Source organism: Octopus bimaculoides, chromosome 4 (assembly GCF_046866305.1).
Source record: "Octopus bimaculoides isolate indiv1 chromosome 4, ASM4686630v1, whole genome shotgun sequence".
NCBI classification, from domain to species: domain Eukaryota; kingdom Metazoa; phylum Mollusca; class Cephalopoda; order Octopoda; family Octopodidae; genus Octopus; species Octopus bimaculoides.
The window spans coordinates 78905336-78924526 of record NC_142931.1 but is presented as its reverse complement, the minus strand read 5'-3'; the positions used below and the strand labels follow the sequence as shown (position 1 = coordinate 78924526).

Here is a 19191-nt window from a genome sequence, read left to right as displayed (position 1 = left end):
CCACCACCAATACCGGCGTCGTCTTCCTCGTCGTGTCTGCCAAAAATCAAATTAATTTTTCTTTTCACAGTAAATATTTTTAAAACATTAACTGAGATTTTGATGGTGTAGTCAACCTAATTGCTTCTTTTCTTTTTATGAGATTTGGAGTTGTCACTCGTGCCGTATAGACAGCGCAATGATAGAGACATTCGAGCGTTTGATAGAGTACCTTGTGGTATTTTGGCTCTCTACATCAAAACTCTGCTGAAGTAGATTTTGCCTTTTCCCCCATTCTAGTTTATTCCTCTCTCTTTCACTCTCAGAACAGGCCACATGAAAAGGGTCTGGAATTGAAAGACACATTCACATCGCAGCCTTATCAGTTCTTTCGTCATCACAGTGTGGACTTTTATATTGCTTTAAATTAATCATGAGTTATCCTGTAGCTTCAAGATTTCAATGATGTGGTTGTTTATTTTCAGAAGGCTGGATACGGCTGGATTAAACATAGAAGCGGTAGAATATGTAGGCCAGCTATGGCTCGTTTAAATGCTAAAGGATCAGTACTTACTATGCTGCATCATTTTTGTCCTCAGATCACATGCAATTCTTTTCACAGGTCACGCTGCCTCAGTCTCACCAGTTAAGGAGGATAGCCTGCAAATCTCATGGACGCGGTTTCTCCTTCTTTGACTAATTTACACTGACGCAAATGAACGACTAAATGAATGAATACCATGCTTCTGCCGTTTCCAACAATACAGCTGGTCAGGACTGATTTAAGTTATTTTCGGTGGTCTTTGCTCTTACCACGAGGATTCACTCTATCTCTCTCTCACTCCCTTCTCTCTCTCTATTTTTATCTCTCTCTCACACACACACACACACACACACACACACACACACACACACACACACACACACACACACATGCACACAAACACGCACACAAACACTACACATACGCTACACATGCACTACACACTACACACACAGCCACACAAAGAATGAGCGAGAAAAACGGGTGTAGGGTTTGCCAAAAATGTCAGCTATATTTGACTCAAAAGCTCCACTGCATTTGTAGGTTTAATAGATGACTGCTAACTGGTTAAGTTCTTGTAGCTTTGTAGACAAATGTCTTTGTCGTGTCAGGATGTCCATTCATCCTCCACCTTCCACATAGCAAGGTGAGCCCCTAGAGTGATGTCGACAATGAAAAAGCTAATGCCAGTTTAAATGATTACCAAAAACAGATCATTTTCATACGACCTAGCATAAGTGTACAGTAGCCTTCTATTTTTTTAGTTGTTTTAATCAATGACCCGCGGCTAAGCTGGGGCATGCTCTTAAAAAGTTTAGTCGAACAGATCCAATACTTACTTTCGTTTTAAGTCCAGAATTTATTCTGTTTTTTTTTGCCGAATCGCTAAATTACGGAAACGTAAACAAACCCACACTGGTTGTCAAGCAGTGACGTGGCAGGGACAAATACAAATATAAAGAAACACACACATACAAAGACACGCACACACACACACACACACACACACACACACACACACGCGCTCACACACATACGCACACACACAACACACACACGACGGGATTCTACACAGTTTCCATATGCCTATTCATTCACATTGGTCGGCTCGGGGCTATAGTAGAAAACACTCGCCTAAGATGCTACACGATGATACTGAACCCCAAATCACATAGTTGCAAAGCGAACTTCTTAACCACACGGCCATGTCTGCGCTTAGAGTAGAAAGGTATAATGTAGTACTGAATAGTGCAGAGCTGAGAAAGTGCTCCGGTAGTTTCTTGTTTCTAAAAAAATTTTTTTATTTATAACCCATGAATTAACACATTTCTTTATGACTTAATTCCGTCCGTGATGCATTTGATATCATCAAAACCTTTTGGGACGTTTCCAGTTTGTCTGTTACTCGTTCAGTCTTCCATTCTTTGGAAAAGGAATGTTGTGAGTGTTCTCCCACGACCCTTCTCACGAAGCAGCGTAATCAATTCCGGGGTAGAAAAGAATCAAGCCTCTGGCTAAGTGGTACTTATTTATCCATTTCGGGTATATAAAAGACAAAGGATTTGAACACAGATATGAAAGCTAGAGGAATTGAACACAGATATGAAAGCTATCATTTTGCCAGCTAAACTCAGTCATTTAACTGAGATATTCGTTTACTATATGTTGTTTTACACCTATCACACTACCCCGCCCCCCATTTTTTTGCTCGGGTCAGAAACTGGAGTTTAACCATTCATTCAATATCAACATGTAAATTTATAAAATACGTACGATATTGCATATATAAAGACGGCGAGTTGGCGGAATTGTTAGCAGCATTTTTTTCCGTGTTCACGTTTTGAGTTTGAATTCCGCCGAGGTCGACTTTGCCTTCTGTCCTTTGGGGTCGATAAAATAAGTACCAGTTGAGCACCCTTCAAAATTACTGGTCTTGTGCCAAAATAAGGCAAGATATTAAATATTAAAAATACTAACCTGAGAAAGAAATTAACAACACAGTGATTAAACAAAACAGCGCCTTTTATTTTATCTTCTCAGATTCACTTCTATAAACAGTTATTTTTCTTCTTTTTCTATTTTTATCTCCCGGTCGGCGATAATCGTGAGATCCGATTTTCTTCTCTGTCTCAAAATAGTTATTGTAATAACTAATGTTTAATATCGGTTTACATTGAAAATCATTGCAGTCTATTCATTCAAACAATTCCTTTTCTTTATTATTTCTTGTAGGACTTTCGTCCTTGCGTTTCGTATCATGTGGGAGGAGGAATATTACTTGAGTTGTTGATGGGATAGCTGTTAGGCTAACAAAAGTTGTTTTATTTTATTGATTGTTTTCATGTCACTGGAACTGATTTTCTCCAGTGACCAGTCTAATACCAATATTGCTACTAAAAATGCATTGTAACGTATCGATTTTTTCTTCTTCTTCTTCTTCTTCTTCTTCTTCTTCTTGCAACTATCACCACCACCACCACACCACCACCACCACCACACCACCACCACCACCACTACCACCGTCATCGTCGTCGTCGTTATCATCATCATCATTTTCTTTTTCTTCTTCTTTAACTACAAATACCTCTTCCCTTTCCTCCTCCTCCTCCTCCTCCTCCTTCTCCTCCTCTTCTTCCAACTACTACTACTACTACTACTACTACTACTACTACTACTACTACTACTACTAGAAGTGTTCCATTTGCCATATGATTCTGAGTCTGGTGTAGAATTCCTTGATCACTTCAGCTTCCAACACATTATCATCGTAAGACATATCTTCATCTATCTTAAGGTATTTATAGTTTTCATAGAATAATAAAAAAAAAAAACGATATAAAAAAAAAAGACATAGATACTAATGGTTTCCTGTTTGGCATGAAGTTTCTCCATGATTTATCGTAATATTTGTCCTACTCAAATATCATTCTAATGTCATCTGAATAGGATTTTATTAAGTAATTTTGTTTATTGGCATCCTGGATGTTACTGGCAGAGATTATTGTCTTTCTTTCTTTCTTTCTTTCTTTCTTTCTTTCTTTCCTTCTTTTACTTACTGGACATCAACGAAGACTTTGCGAGTGAAGCAGCATTGATTTTTCTTGGTTATTGAAGTTGTGAGTACATACTTCTTCCCAGGACTGACATAGATATGATAAATGTTTTAGTGCTATAATTAAAAGAAAAAAAAAAAAAGGAAAAAGAAAATACAAAGCAAAACAGAGAAAAACAGTGCAGAGAAGGTTTCTTATGCGAAATGGCTTCAACTGGTGATTAAAAAATTTTTGTATTGTAGACCAGACTCGCTGGAAGCGAACCTCTCACTTTATCTAATGGATTAGCCATTTACACGGCTGCTAAAACAAAACAAAAACAAAAACAAAAACAAGAACAAACAAACAAAGAAGAAAAAGAAGTAGAAGAAGAAGAAAGAGGGAGAGAGAGAGAGAGAAACGAGATGTAATCTGATTTTGGATATCGTTCCTAACATTTTCGGGTCATACAGACAAGCTTCTTTCCCAAAACTTCATTACTCAGTGATCTCAAGTTGTGTACAAATGAATATCAATGAATTTCTTCCTGTCAAATAAGGATATTTTAGTCATGCTAAACAAGATATAATAGCAGCTATATCAACAAGCAAAAACTATAAAAAAGGAATCTCGTTTTAATATGCATGAAATTGCGGGCAGGGCGCAGACACAGACACACATAAATACACAGGGATTGAGTGAGAGAGACGCAGAGAGCAGGTCGCAGACAACAGGGCTCTATGGAAATAGTAAGTGTCATAGGGGTTAAGAAGCGGAGAATAAAACCTTTATGGATGTGGATGAACAAAGCTGGCAAGAACAAAATTTATATTCCCTCATAGAAAATGCACATGCAACATCCACATGAAAAGCACGTGTCACTATGCCAGGTTTGTGGCGAACGCTGCCGGCTGAAGAATCAATTTGAACGTCAAATCAGAGGCTGCTGCTGCCCCTCCTCCTCCGCCTCCTCCACCTCCTCCTCCGCCTCCTCCACCTCCTCCTCCTCCTCCTCCTCCTCCTCCTCCACCTCCTCCTCCTCCTCCTCCTCCTCCTCCTCCACCTCCTCCTCCTCCTCCTCCTCCTCCTCCTCCTCCTCCTCCACCTCCTCCTCCTCCACCTCCTCCTCCTCCACCTCCTCCTCCACCTCCTCCTCCTCCACCTCCTCCTCCTCCACCTCCTCCTCCACCTCCACCATAACTCCCTCCCCTCCTCCACCACCACCACCACCATCACCACCACCGCCACCTCCTCCTCCTCCTCCTCCTCCTCCTCCTCCTCCTCATCATCATCACCTCCCCCTCATCCTCCTTTCCCTCCTTTTCTTTCATTTTCGTCCTCATTTTATCTGCAATGTTGAAGGATGTCAACCATATATATATATATATATCTATATCTATATCTATATCTATATATATATATATATATATATATATATATATATATATATATATATAGAGAGAGAGAGAGAGAGAGAGAGAGAGGCGCAGGAGTGGCTGTGTGGTAAGTAGCTTGCTTACCAACCACATGGTTCCGGGTTCAGTCCCACTGCGTGGCACCTTGGGCAAGTGCCTTCTACTATAGCCTCGGGCCGACCAAAGCCTTGTGAGTGGATTTGGTAGACGGAAACTGAAAGAAGCCCGTCGTATATATGTGTATATATATATGTATGTGTGTTTGTGTATCTGTGTTTGTCCCCCCCACCAGCGCTTGACAACCAATGGTGGTGTGTTTACGTTCCCGTAACATAGCGGTTCGGCAAAAGTACTAGGCTTCCAAAGAATAAGTCCTGGGGTTGATTTGTTCGACTAAAGGTGGTGCTCCAGCATGGCCGCAGTCAAATGACTGAAACAAGTAAAAGAATAAAAGAATAAAAGAATATATATATATATGTATATGTATATGTGTGTGTGTGTGTGTGTGTGTGTGTGTGTGTAGTATACATGTATATGTATTTGTACAAATATGCAAATACACTAACAAAAGTGATAGTGGGGCCGGTGTTGTGATAATGATGATGATGGTGATAACGATGGTGATGGTGGTATATGTGTGTGTTTATACACACACACACACACACGTCTACAGTAAAATACATATAAGCATACACCTACATAGGATAAAAGAAAATAAAGATCCTTCCCGAATCATATAGACTCATAGGGTCGGTTGCCTGCTTTCCGTGGGGGCATATATTCCCCTACTCCTGCCGGTCCCTCGTAGGATTACTCACTTTTGTCAGCTGAGTGGACCGGAGCAACGTGAAATGAAATGTTTTGCTGAAGAACACAATGCTTTGTCCGGCCTAGGAATCGAAACCACAATCTCACGATCCTAAGACCTGAAGCTTTAGGTGTTTTCGTTCAATAAACAATCACAACGCCCGGTCTGAGAATCGAAACCGCGATCCAATGACCGCGAGTCCGCTGCCCTAACCACTGGGCCATTGCACCTCCACATGGGAACTAGTAATATAAACTTATGTTTATCGTAATTTCTCCTACATCTGTTCTGGGTATCCTATGTAGTAATACTACTAATGAGAGTAGTTGCTCAACCACTATTTTGGAAGCCGACTGGACGATGATACGTAACAGCTCTGAAGGTACATCTTGTACGCACAAGAATTAATAATGTACATGATAATACACACACACACACACACACACACACACACACACACGCATACTGGTACGCACACACACATGCACACATATATGTAGATATATGCATACATATACGTAGGTACGCACGTACATATGTACATTCATACAAATATAATCACGCAAATGCATAAACCCATGTGTGTTGGTGTGCGAACGTGCACGCGCGCTTGTGTACATATGCGTGTGTGTGTGTGTGTGGGTATTGTTACACTAGGGGATGATTATTTTCTTGCCAATTAAACACATGCAGTATTTGTTTGATCATCACTTTAGTTTTTATTCGTATTGATTTTAGTTTATACGTCTATCAAGGCTCTTCCGTTACACATTCTGTAATCTCATCCGTGACTCACTGTCCCGTGGGTCTCCTTTTGTCCTGCTTATTCACTGGTGAGGTCACAGAATGTGTGGCGAAAGAACTTTGACAGACGTATAAACTAAAAATAATTGGAATAAAAGCTAAAATGAAGATCAAATAAATACTACGTGTGCTTAATTCGCAAAAAAAAAAAAAACCCAAAAATGACCATCACCATATATAGCACTATTTGTTTCAACACACGTCTTCACATCGTGGCGGACGAATGGGAGAGGAGTGAGGAATACATGCTGTAGAGTATATGGATTTTCTTAATTTAAACTGAAACAGAGACATTGTCTCACGACTCGAGTTTCACGCCAATTTGTTCTTCATGTAAGAACTCGCCTGAAGATCTCGGTGGCATGAAATTCGATTTACAAGATAAAGTCTCAGTTTCAATTAAAAGTTACACATGCACACACACATATATGCGCGCGTACACACACACACACACACACACACACATACACACTCACACATACACGCGCACACACATATGTATATACATATATACATACATACACAATATATATACACATGCATACATACGTACATATGTATAATATATGTATATATATATATATATATATATATGGAGGCGCATACATACGTACATATGTTTAATATATATATATATATATATATATATATATATATGTATATATATATATATGGAGGCGCAGTGGCCCAGTGGTTTGGGCAGCGGACTCGCGGTCGGAGGATAGCAGTTTCGATTCCCAGACTGGGCGTTGTGTGTTTATTGAGCGAAAACACCTAAAGCTCCTCCGGCAGGGGGTGGTGGCGATTCCTGTTGTACTCTCTCACTCATCTTCCTGTTTCTTGAGTAAAGCTGGGGTGGGGGGACACATACGCCATAGAAACCGGGAAACCGGGCCTATGAGCCTGGCTAGGCTTTAAAAGGGCGCATAAATAAAAATAATATATATATATATATATATATATATATATATATATATATATATATATATACACATGCATAGACACAAACTTGTCAGTATGTATGTGTATATTGAGGCAATTACAGTTATTCGCACTTGATGCGATGAACAAGGAATTATTCTATCCCACAATAGTACATCATTAATGGTATATGAATATAGGTTAATTAACATTCTATTCTTTCAATTTACAAGAAATTTCTTCGCTACTTCAATTGACACCGGAAGTAATTTTTACTCTGACAGTATTACGGCTTCCGGAATTGTCAGCTCATTTTTGGTAGTTACCAACGTTTATTCTATGTTTACTTAATATAAGCATAAAAATTCACCCGATGTGGAGTGCACTATTATCTTAAACACTTATATCGTATCAATGGATATCTCTTTCTTCCCATCTAACCTTCTGTCTACCTGTCTTCCTACTTGCCTGCTTACCTACTTACCTCTCTCTCTCTTTTTTCTCTCTCTCTTTTTCTGTCTGTCTGTCTGTCTATACGTCTGTCTATCTATCTGTCTCTCCCCCTGTCTGCCTCTCTGTATATGTTTTTGTCTATTTGCCTGTATTTTCTGATTGTGTGTCTGTATTTTAATCGCAACAAAGCTGTCTCCTCAATGGAGTTAATTCGGTTTAAATTTCTTCACAATGAAATTGTACTATATTAATGAATTTCATATAGTACATTTCATGCATACACGCTCGGATACATACATACAGGCATAAAATCCGACGCACAAGTACGTGTATTTTCACTCAGTCTTTTACTTACTTCAGGCATTGGGCTGCGGCCATGCTGGGGCAATACCCCGTAGGTTTGGCGAACCAACTTACACCAGTACTTATTCTAAATCGCATACTTATTCTATCGTCTTCTTTGCTGAACTTCTAAGTTATAGGGATGTAAACAAACCAACACCATTTCGCAGAGGTTTACGTGGGGTATAAACACAAGCACAAAGACACACCCACGCACACTCACACATGCGCGCGCCCACAAGCACACATACTGACACTTCCGACGAAGAGCTCCGCTCGAAACGTCAAATTCTCTTCCTTTCCTTTCCCGAGCGTCTAGTAACACAATCTGTATCACGTCCTCACGTTGTTGTTTTTTGTTGTTGTTTTTTTGTCTTTTTCCTTTTTTGAACTTATATATATATATATATATGCACACACACAGGGTTGGCCAAAAGTCACCCGACAGTAAATCAAAATTCCATAAATACTATCTGTAATTCTTTATTTTCTCGAATGGAAAAAATGTGTCTCTCAAGAAAGACTTTAGTTTGGACAGTTTTTATGATGTTTCATATTTAGATACTTTCATTAAATTCATTCCGTTGTTAAATAGAAATAAATCTTGGAATTAAATGGTTTTGATTGACTGTTAATAGACTTTGGCCAATCCCGTATATATGTATATATACGCTCCAAAACCGACTGCACACATCAAAAGGAAGATGACAAGAAATTCTCTACAAAGGTTGCAGAAGACGATTCACCAAATAATTTAATTACATCTGCTCTGAAGAGCAATGGCTTCTCCAGATCTCTGGCACAAATAGCGCGGAAGAAGAATGAGTTCATCCGATCTTATGCGCTCGTACGGCCTGGAGAAACTGAACATCATTTTCAAATGTGGCGAAAAAAGTGACGATACTTCCTGTGAGAAACCTCACACAAAAAGCAGTGGCAACATCGACACCTAATATAAAAAGCTCAGCAAGGAAGGAAATGAGAAAAGTGTGAACAACTCCATAGTCCCAACACCTCCCACAGTAGCAATGTAGAAGAAGAAAAAAAAAAGAAGTCAGACGAAAGCCAAGTGAAAATGGTTCTAAAATAAAAGCCCAAACCAAATACTCTTTTGGTGAAGGAGGAAGTTTGATACTGCTGCCCTTTTCTCAGTTTCCTGCCTGGATATCATCTGGGATCTTGGACAGCAAGTGGTCAAGTTGTTTCTTGAAAACATCTACCCCCACTCCATAGAGATCCCTCAGATGTTTTGGCAAGGCGTTAAATAGCTGTGGGCCCTTGAATCCCAAGCTGTTGCAGTACATGGTTCTCACCTTAAATGGGACAACTGGGACTTTTGGAACAGTGCAGTGACGTTCAATTCGAGGTCTGGTCTAACTCTCAATTCCAAAGTTTAGTGTCATCCCTTCCAGTATCTTCCACACGTATATCACTGCATACTTCTCCCGTCTTCGCTACAGGGAGTATGTTGTTGGCACTCCGTCGCTTACGACGTCGAGGGTTCCAGTTGATCCGATCAACGGAACAGCCTGCTCGTGAAATTAACGTGCAAGTGGCTGAGCACTCCACAGACACGTGTACCCTTAACGTAGTTCTCGGGGATATTCAGCATGACACAGTGTGATAAGGCTGACCTTTTGAATTACAGGCACAACAGAAACAGGAAGTAAGAGTGAGAGAAAGTTGTGGTGAAAGAGTACAGCAGGGGTCGCCACCATCCCCTGCCAGAGCCTTATGGAGCTTTAGGTGTTTGCGCTCAATAAACACTCACAACGCCCGGTCTGGGAATCAAAACCACGATCCTATGACCGCGAGTCCGCTGCCCTAACCACTGGGCCATTGCGCCTCCACCCAGGGAGTATAGTATATATACACATCATACGCAAACGATATACACTCCTCACAGTTTTCAGCCAACACACACACACACACACACACACACACACACACACACACACACACACACACATATGAATATCTGTTTTCACAATTGCTTAAAAAGGAAAAAAAAAAATAATGAAAAAAAAAAACAATAAGAAAGAAGACTTTTGTCTCGGATAGAAATCAATTGGACTGCATAGCAGCGCCAATGTTGCTAACGGAATGACTTAATTAATAGAAAATCTGAAAGACATTAGCATAAGAGTGTAGATGAAAGGTCAACATACGAGCACGTGTTTTTAGGAATTACACATTTTTAGTTTCGCTGTTTATAAGTATGGACATCGGTGTTTCTTCGCGTTTACAATAAAATCATTATTTCTAATTTAGTAGTTTTGTGGGGAGGGGTATGGTCGATAGCACGGGCCCGAGTAGTACTTCGGTAGTATTTTATTTTATCAACGCCGGAGTGATAAAATGCAAAACTGGATTCGATGGGATTTGGATTGGGAATATAAAGAAGCCGGAGACAAATTCTGTAACACATTTTTTTCTCCGCCGCTAATAGCAATTCTGCCTACTGGCTGGCTTATGCAATAAAACTACACACACACACACACACGCATACATGTGGGTTTGTGTTTATATTTGTATGTATGTCCAGACACACGCATATATATATATATACACACATATACATATATATATGTATACATATACACATGCATACACGCATACATATATGCATACATACACACACACACACACATACATACATACATACATGTATACATACATACATACATACATACATACATACATACGTATATACATACTTGCATATATATATATTGCATGTACATTAATATTTCCATTAACCTTTTTTCAAAGGATTTATGTAATCTGGAGATTTGCAGTCACATACACCATTACACACAACTTTATTTTATATTTGATATTTATTACTTGAAGGCTTTCTGAAGATGCGCTGAAGGCCTAAAAGTTTGAGCTGTTGGGCTAACAAAAATAACTTCACACGTTTGATTCCTGGACTAGGTGGCGCGTTGTGTTCCTGAACAAGGCATTCGTTTCATGTTACTTTACAAAGATGAAATGAGCACCAAAAGAGAGATAGTGCAGGCTTATATCACTTTAGTTGTTATATTCTGCAGGTTCTTTTAGATCATGTGTGGGAGGGCTGAGACGGTGTGCAAGTCTGATCACGACTAACTGGATATTTAAATCCCTTAACAAAACTATGATATAAGCTACCAAGTCATATTCAGTTGTAAGTGACGTGACGACTAGTTTCTTTCTTCCTCTTTTGTTTTAAATCCCTTTTAATGTAGTCCAACAATTTCCCAGATTTACTCTTTTATTTGTTTCAGTCATTTGATTGCGGCCATGCTGGAGCACTGTCTTTAGTCGAGCAAATCGACCCCAGGACTTATTCTTTGTAAGCCTAGTACTTATTCTATCGGTCTTTTAGCCGAACCGCTAAGTTACGGGGACGCAAACACACCACCATCGGTTGTCAAGCGATGTTACGGGGACAAACAGACACACAAACATATATACACACACACATATATATATCTATACATATACATATATACGACGGGCTTCTTTCAGTTTCCGTCTACCAAATCCACTCACAAGGCTTTGGTCGGCCTGAGGCTATAGTAGAAGACACTTGCCCAAGGTGCCACGCTGTGGGAATGAACCCGGAACCATGTGGTTGGTAAGCAAGCTGCTTACCACACAGCCAGTCATGCGCCTATGTTAAAAACAACTTTTATCTTTTACTTCTCCTTCAGAATTCATGCTTTTTAAAAAATCATAGCACGTATTCTGTCGTTTCCTTTTGGTGAACCGCTAGGTTACAAAAGCTTAACCAATCCAACACCCGTTGTCTGGGGGCGGAGGACAAACACAAAACACAGACACAAACGCACAGACATGTATATATACACACATACATAAATGCATACACACACACACACACACACACACACACACACACACACACATGTTTAACGGAATTCCACATAAGCTGCTGGTCGGCTCTGGGCTATAGTAGAAGGCAATTTCCTCCGGTACTTCACATGGGATTGAACCCGAATCGTTAGTCAGAAATAAAACTAACTACACCCCATCAAAAGGTAGGAACAAATTTCTTGACCATTTCTGTGAACACATCACAAATTACCCATATCAACATATACAAAACACAAGCCAAACTTCAGCCAAAATAGATGATAAGACAATAACTATCAAAGAGGCTGACAAACGGAGTGCAGCAGTAATAATGGACACGGTATATTACATAACCCTAGTACTATCCATATTAGAAAACACAACATATTATGAAAAGGTACAGCACTACAGTCAGCAGAAAATAATGGGAAGCCAAAAAACAATGTTAAACCTATACAGAGAAGGGCTCACCGAGAAAGAATACGACTATATGTCTAACTTCAATAGTAAATGTAGTCAATTCTACAGTATTCCACAGATACACAAAAGTGAAAAAATAAGTAACGAATGCAAGGGAGCCTCAGATATAATAACCAAGGTATCTTCTCCTAATGACCTCAGATTAAGACCCATAACAGCAGGCCCCGCATGCGAAACTTATCGCCTCAGTAACTTTTCAGACATCCTCTTAAAACCATTCCTCAAGCATATCAAAAGCTACATAAGGGACGACCTAGATATGCTCAATTACCTCCCTGAAACAATAAATAAAAAAACACTCTACTAGTATCCTTTGATGTAGTCAACCTCTATTCCAATATCCCTCACAGCCTAGGAATAGACACAATCCAATTTTGGTTAGAGAATTACTCCAATGAACTCCACACCGCATCAAAAAAGAACTCATAATAGAGGAGCTAAAATTCATCTTGGAGAATAACTTCTTCGTATTTAATGACAACTTCTATTGACAGAAATCGGGGACTGCGATGGGCAGCGAATGGCCCCCTCCTTTGGTCACCTAGTCATGGGGTACCTAGAATTCAATCTTTATCGTAAGACACTAGAAAAATACGTCTTTAGCCGAGTTCTCTCTGTTGTATATATTTGAACCGGTTTTCAGGTCTGAAGATAACCGATAAATCGTCAGAGTTTCTTCCTCCCTTTCCTCTCAACCATTAAAGGGAGTTGTAGGAACATGTACTTCACTTTCTACTATTCTGATCAAGCCATAAAAAAAACTACAAAAATATATCTAATTCGTGCTGATTTAGAGCAAAACAAGTCTAACTGAAATGTAGTGATTATGTTTGAGAAATAAATAAAGTCTGTTGACAGGCAAGACTTTTACATATCCAATCCATTAGTGAGAATGGCAGAAATATGTAACACTTTACCGAAGTTCAGCAAAATTCTACATCAGTTTATTGTTGTCTGAAGTGTAACTAACTACAAAGAAACCTTGTTACAAAAAAGTCGAAAAAAAAATGGGTGATTGTTATTTCAGTTGAAAATAACTGAAAAGAATAAAATATACAGAGACAAACAGACGCATGCGTGCTCACAGCGCCCAGACTCATACAAATACAAATATATCACACGCAAGATCACAATCACAGATGCACACATACATGTAAATATACAGGCACACAATAGAGCATGTTAACACTCACGCGCGCGCACCCGCACATTTACGTACACGATTCATATATACATAATACACACATGTATACATGTTTATAAGCAAGACACATGGGTTGTATACACACACACATACACTCAATCGTACATATCTCCGAGTACATGCATACACCAACCTCTCCCATGCGTGTGCACTCACACAAACATCTATTCTAGCAAAATCACATAAAAAGCTCATGCCCACGAAAGTATATACACATTCATAAATCTCATATAAGGCAAGCAACATTGGGAAATACATACAGAGCGTATATAAACACTGCTAGATATTTTGAAACACACAAACATATAAGTTAACTTTTACACACAAAAGGGCAGGAGAGAAAAAGAGAGAGAGCAGAAAGGAGGGAGAAAGAGGATTGCAAGCAAGCACTTGATAATGTATACATACGCGTGAACACATCTTTAAACACCTACTCTTGTGCATACACATATACATAAACATCTCTACATGCATATATACAACCAAATGCATTCTCCAGTATGTGTATATGTATGTATGTATGTATGTATGTATGCATGTATGTGTGTGTGTGTATGTTTGTATGTATGTATGTATGCATGTATGCATGTATGCTTGTGTGCGTATATGTATGTATGTGTATGTTTGTATATATATATGTGTGTGTATATATGTATGTATATGTATATGTATGTATCAATCTATACAGACACAATACATACATACATTCATACATACATAATACAGATATATTTTTAAAAACACCTATTCTTGTGCATACACATATACATAAACATCTCTACAAGCATACATACAACCAAATGTATTCTCCAGTATGATTATACGCATGTATGTATGTATGTATGTATGTATACTTATACGTATGAATGTATGTAAGTATGCATTTATGTATGTATATATATATATGTATATATATGTATGTATATGTATGTATATGTATGTATGTATCTGTCTATACAGACACAATACATACATACATTCATATATACATAATACAGAAACATACATACCTACGTACGTATATATATATGTGTGTGTCTGTGTGTCTATGTGTATGTACGTATGTATATATATATATATATGTGTGCGTCTGTGTACGCGCGTGTATGCATGTGTGCGTATGTGTGTGCATGTGTGCGTGTGTGTGTGTGTGTGTGTGTGTGTGTGTATGTGTGTGCGTGTGTGTGTGTGTTTGTGCATAAGCACAACTCATGTGACCGATGCATACATAATAATGAATACTACAAGGATATTTTTCATTTTATTAAGTCATGAAAATAAGTATAAAGAGCGAGAAAATAACAGATGGTAATTTATTTCAAACATTTGAGGTCTTATCTACCATGTGCATTTGAAAACCAATAACGTGAATATTGACATTGTCACTAATCCTGTTCAACTCACATATTTGTCTGTTTTTTTTTTTTTTCTGCTTGAATCAAAGCAGTTTATGCTGTTTGATTGTTGGCACTATTGTGTCGTCGAAAACTTGGTCTTTGAATCCGTTTATCTCTCTGTTTCCGTTTGTATTTTTTTAAGACGCGTTGTTTTTAGTGGTATTTGTTTGGTTTAACTCTGGACAGTATTCTAGTGATTTAGACTGCAAACACATCGGCTTAAAGGTTTTAGACTCCAATCCTAACTTAGACGAAGAATCATTTCCTGAAGATGACCGGAGACGATTGATAAAAGACACCATATCACCATCTATGCAAAATAGTCGACAATCAAACAAGCATTACGCATGCACACGTATTTATGAATATTCAGTGAGCTGCAAAGGATACATATATGTTATGAAGTTGAGCAGATGAGAATCAAATATCACTAGGATTGGACAGTAATTTATCAATCTATTTCCCAGAAGATACGATAGCAATTCACTCGCTAGACAAAGTGGAGTGAATAAAATGAAATATATTGGCCAACTTGCTGAATGATATATCGAAAGTCCAGCAGATAGATTTGTATTCACAACACAACATAGCAATTTCGACATGTCAAAGCATATTAATAATACTTGAGTTGTTATCTAACAGACAGTTTATTATACAAGATTATCTATCCAGAACTGGCATACATTTATTATATAATATTATCAAAATATTTTCGGAGAATTATCTAACACTCGTATACAATTGATTAATTTGAAGCACTGTTTACTTGAAATAAGATTATTTGAGAAACTATAGAATTATTTTGAAAACGAGTGAACACTCAACATTTAAATACAGAACACAGAACTAGTACATGTGTGTGAAAGTGTACAACAATGTGTATGTTGTAAGGAAAGAAGTACTAGCTGAGTACTGGGGTCGTTTTAATTCTAGATGCGAATTGAAATATAATAAAAAATAAGTATATATAATGCATTAGACGTGTATTCCCTATTTATGCAACTGCTCAGAAATTTATAAAAGTGCAGTAACATTCTCACTCTTGTGTGTATGTATGTATGTATGTATGTATGTATGTATGTATGTATGTATGTATGTATGTATGCATGCATGTATGTATGCATGTATGTATGTATGTATGTATGTATGTATGTATGTATGTTATCAATCAGTTTCATTTCTGTATTTCTTGTCAATAGAGAAAGAGCCGGACTCTAACATAGATTCAAGATTCCTTCATTGGAACTTTTATCAACATCATCTAGGTATTTGTGCATATGTGTGTGTGTTCAGTATTTGGTGTTAGCGTATGCGCAGATTTGTACGTTTGTTTTATGGATGCGTTTTTATGTATATATTTTCATGTCTAGGTGCATGCATATGTATTTATGTGCTAAATTTTTGGAAAGTTTTACATATCTATACAGTTCCATTCATGGCTTGAATCTGTAGTCTTCTAATCAGCCTTTTTCTTTTAAGTTTTGAGAACCCTCATTTTTCCAGGTTTTTATGTATGCATGTATGTATGTATGTATGTTTACTTCTGTTTTTTTAATTATTTGAAATCTTCCTCTGAGGAAGGAACTGGTTTCCAACAAGCATAAAAAAACTCCATCTTTGGAGTGCATGGATATAACTAAAACAATGTTACATTTTGAATTTGAGAAAAGTCTCGCCTAGCCTTACCTTCCCATTTACAGATTGCTTTTGTAATGGGCTGATTAGCTGGTTGATGTCTTTTTCTGAATACCCTAGCTTATCCAGATTAGATCAATTCTTATTGCTATAAATGTGAATTTACAATCTGGCTTTAGAAGCCGGTGATTTCGAAGCAGTTGTCCGTAGTTATAATCTTTCACTTTGATCTTCGACGAGATATTCACATCAACAGAGCAACTGATCTCATTGACAGTACATACTTTTTCATGTCTGTTTCAAGCAACTATATCTACTCTGTTATATTTGCACTTGGTTGAAGTTTTGATGGGGATATTCCGCTGATATTCCTTGCGGAAACGTATTCAATAACAAACGGTAGTCTCTATATTTATCCCAGGTCAGTCCCTTTTTTTCGAATGGCATTATATACTGTTTTAGCAACAACGTATGTATTGATATGCATGTATGTATGTATGTATGTGTGTGTGGAGGCGCAATGGCCCAGTGGTTAGGGCAGCGGACTCGCGGTCATAGGATCGCGGTTTCGATTCCCAGACCGGGCGTTGAAAGTGTTTATTGAGCGAAAACACCTAAAAAAAGCTCCACGAGGCTCCGGCAGGGGATGGTGGTGAACCCTACTGTACTCTTCCACCACAACTTTCTCTCACTCTTTCTCCCTGTTTCTGTTGGGCCCTTCAAAGGGCCAGCCTTGTCACACTGTGTCATGCTGAATATCCCCGACAACTACGTTAAGGGTACACGTGTCTGTGAAGTGCTCAGCCACTTGCACGTTCATTTCACGAGCAGGCTGTTCCGTTGATCAGATCGACTGGAACCCTCGACGTCGTAAGCGACGGAGTGCCAACAACATGTATGTATGTATGTATGCATGCATGCATGTATGTATGTACGTATGTATGTGCGCGCGCGTGTACGTGTGTGTATGTATGTATATACATATGTATGTATGTATGTATGTATGTATGTATGTATGCGTGTATGTTGAACGACGACCGTATTGATGAGTTTTAGGTTCCACAGTTTTGTTTTAACCAATAGATTTACAGGCTGTCAGCCAATTCCCTTTTCTTTCTTTCTTTCTTTCTTTCTTTCTTTCTTTCTTTCTTTCTTTCTTTCTTTCTTTCTTTCTTTTTTTCTTTCTTTCTTTCTTTCTTTCTTTCTTTCTTTCTTTCTTTCCTTCCTTCTTTCTTTCTTTCTTTCTCTCTTTCTATCTCTCTCTGTCGTCTGTCTGTCTCTCTCTCTGTCGTCTCTCTCTCTCTCCCTGTCGTCTGTCTCTCTCTGTCGTCTGTCTCTCTCTGTCGTCTGTCTCTCTCTGTCGTCTCTCTCTCTCTCTCTCTCTCTCTCTCTCTCTCTCTCTCTCTCTCTCTCTGTGGTCTGTCTGTCTCTCTCTCTCTGTGGTCTGTCTGTCTGTCTCTCTCTCTCTGTGGTATGTCTGTCTGTCTGTCTCTCTCTCTCTGTGTCGTCTGTCTGTCTGTCTCTCTCTCTGTCGTATGTCTCCTTATCTCTTGTATTTCTGTAAAATATCATGAAAAAGTATGTATTTTCAGAAAATTCGGTTGAAACAAAGGCAGAAGGGACCCAAATAATAGTTACGCTTTAAATTTTCGCAACAAATCTATTAATCCAAATGTGTGTGTGAGTGTCTGCATGTTTTTGCGCGCATGTGTGTATGTGTTTGCACGTGTGTGTTTACTTGTGTGTTTAAGTATGTATGTATGTATGTATCTATCTATCTATCTATCTATCTATCTATCTATCTATCTATCTATCTATCCATCCATCCATCCATCCATCCAGCCAGCCAACCATCCATCCATCCATCCATCCATCCATCTGTATACATGAATATATAAATATACATTTATATATAAGTGCGTGTTTGCATACAGACATACGCATTATAAATGCATAACTATATACACACACTTATACATACATACATACATACACACATGCATACATTTATACACACACATATATATGTATGCATATATATATATGTATATACATATGAATATATATGTATGTACACACACACACACACACACACACACACACACACACACACACACACACAATTGGAAGAGCAAAAGGTAATATCAGTGATATTTTTTTTAAGGCAGCGATCTTAGCGGCATTTCGTCTTTACGTTCTGAGTTCAAATTCCGCCGAGGTCGTCTTTGCTTTCAACCTTTCTGGGCTCGATTCAATCAGTAATATGTTTGCCCTCTTTCAGACCTTGTGCCTATAATAGAAAGGAACATCGGGGATGTT

General features: G+C 38.4%; 1 long non-coding RNA gene across 1 annotated transcript in view; it reads right to left on the bottom strand.

The window, feature by feature from the left end:
* Nucleotides 1-2527: 2527 nt before the first annotated feature.
* The window catches only part of LOC128247684 (uncharacterized), a 58018-nt gene continuing 41354 nt past the window's right edge, over nucleotides 2528-19191 (bottom strand). The window contains exon 2 of the long non-coding RNA XR_008264047.2: nucleotides 2528-3692. This is a non-coding gene — a long non-coding RNA (uncharacterized LOC128247684). The remainder of the gene's footprint in view (nucleotides 3693-19191) is intronic.